Raw genomic sequence first — 2,044 nt, 5'->3', positions numbered from 1 at the left:
ACCACCTAGCTGGGATCTACCCTTTGAATTGATGTGTGATGCATCTGATTTCGCTGTTGGTACTGTTCTAGGACAAAGGAAAGATAAGCTAGTGCATGTTATTTACTATGCTAGCAAAGTCCTCAATGTGAATCAAAGGAACTACACCACTACAGAGAAGGAACTTTTAGCCATAGTCTTCACTTTTGATAAGTTTAGATCATATCTTATTGACTCAAAAGTTACTGTTTTCACTAATCAAGTAGCCTTCAAATATTTGTTGGCCAAGCAAGAATCCAAGCCTAGGTTGATAAGGTGGGTCTTGCTACTTCAAGAATTCAACATAGAGATAAAAGATAGAAGTGGGGAAGAGAACAAGAAGGGTGACCACCTCTTGAAAATTCTACATAAAAAAGATGAAGCACAACAATTTGAAGTGAATGAAAGCCCTTGGTTTGCTGACATAGCCAACTTCAAGGCTATTGGGGAGTTGCCCACCAACATCAACAAGCACATGAGGAGGAAGATACTCAATGATGCTAAACACTACATCTAAGATGAGCCATACTTGTTCAAAAATGGTGTTGATGGAATCTTGAGGAGATGTATTTCACAAGAAGAAGGGCAAGAGGTGTTGTGGCAATGCCATGGATCTGCATATAGAGGCCATTTTAGTAGAGAAAGAACAGCAACAAAGGTGCTCTAATGTGGATTCTTTTGGCCAACAGTATTCAAAGATGCTAAGGAATTGGTATCAAGGTGCAATAAATACCAAAGAGTTGGCAATCTACCCAAGAAAAATGAGATGCCACAGCAGTTTATCCTGGAACTTGAGTTGTTTGATGTATAGAGAATTGAATTCATGGGTCCCATCCCTACCTCATACTCAAATAAGTACATTCTAGTGGCAGTGGACTATGTATCTAAGTGGGTGGAGGCCATTACAGCACCGACAAATGATAACAAGGTAGTCATGAACTTCCTTAGGAGGAACATCTTTAGCCAATTTGGAGTACCTAGAGCTCTTATTAGTGATGGAGGGAGCCACTTCTGCAACAGACCATTGGAAGCCCTCCTCTTGAGATATGGAGTGAAACATAAGGTGGTAACACTTTATCACCCTCAAACAGTAGACAGACAGAGGTATCCAACAGAGAGCTAAAGCGGATCCTAGAGAAAACTATGGGAGCGTCAAGAAAGGGCTGGTCAAAGAGGCTGGACGACGCTCTTTGGGCATATAGGACAGCCTTCAAAACACTAATAGGGATGACCCCATATCAGCTGGTGTATGGGAAGGCATGTCACCTACCCCTTGAGCTTGAGCACAAAGCCTTTTGGGCACTCAAGCTACTAAGCTTCGATAGTAATACTGCTGGGGAGAAAAGGATCTTGCAACTGCAAGAATTAGAAGAATTCAAATCTCAAGCATATGAAAATGCCAAAATCTACAAGGAAAAAGTTAAGAGGTGGCATGATCAAAAGATAGCAAGAAGAGAGTTTGTAGAAGGTCAAAAGGTGCTACTATACAACTCAAGACTCAAATTCTTCCCAAGGAAACTTAAGTCTCGATGGTCAGGACCTTTTACCATCCTTAAAGTATCCCCCTATGGTCATGTAGAACTCATGGAGGACAAAACTCAGAGAACTTTCACTGTAAATGGCCATAGACTCAAACATTACTTGGGAAACTCTTTGGAGGAGCAGAGAGTGAGCTACAACCTCAACTAAAGATGGAGGAATGTCAAGCTAATGACATTAAAGAAGCGTTGGTTGGGAGGCACCCCAACACTCTATATCCTTTTGATCTCTTGCTTTCTAGAATTAGCTTCAAAATATCCAAATTAGATAATTTAAGTTCCAGTTTAATACTTTTGTTTCTTTTGCTTTCTAAGAGTAGATTGTAAGTGATAGATTAGGTAGTTTAAATATCAGTCAAATGCCTGACAGTTATTAATTCTTTAATTTGTTTTTTTATTTGTTTTCTTTTTCTGAAAATGCAATTTGATGAACACACTTATTGATTATGAGTGATTGGGCCGTGAACTAGCTAAAATGCTATGTTTGG

Source organism: Arachis hypogaea, chromosome 1 (genome assembly GCF_003086295.3).
Source record: "Arachis hypogaea cultivar Tifrunner chromosome 1, arahy.Tifrunner.gnm2.J5K5, whole genome shotgun sequence".
Lineage (NCBI taxonomy): Eukaryota > Viridiplantae > Streptophyta > Magnoliopsida > Fabales > Fabaceae > Arachis > Arachis hypogaea.
The sequence above is the reverse complement of the archived record's forward strand: the minus strand, read 5'-3'. Positions refer to the sequence as shown.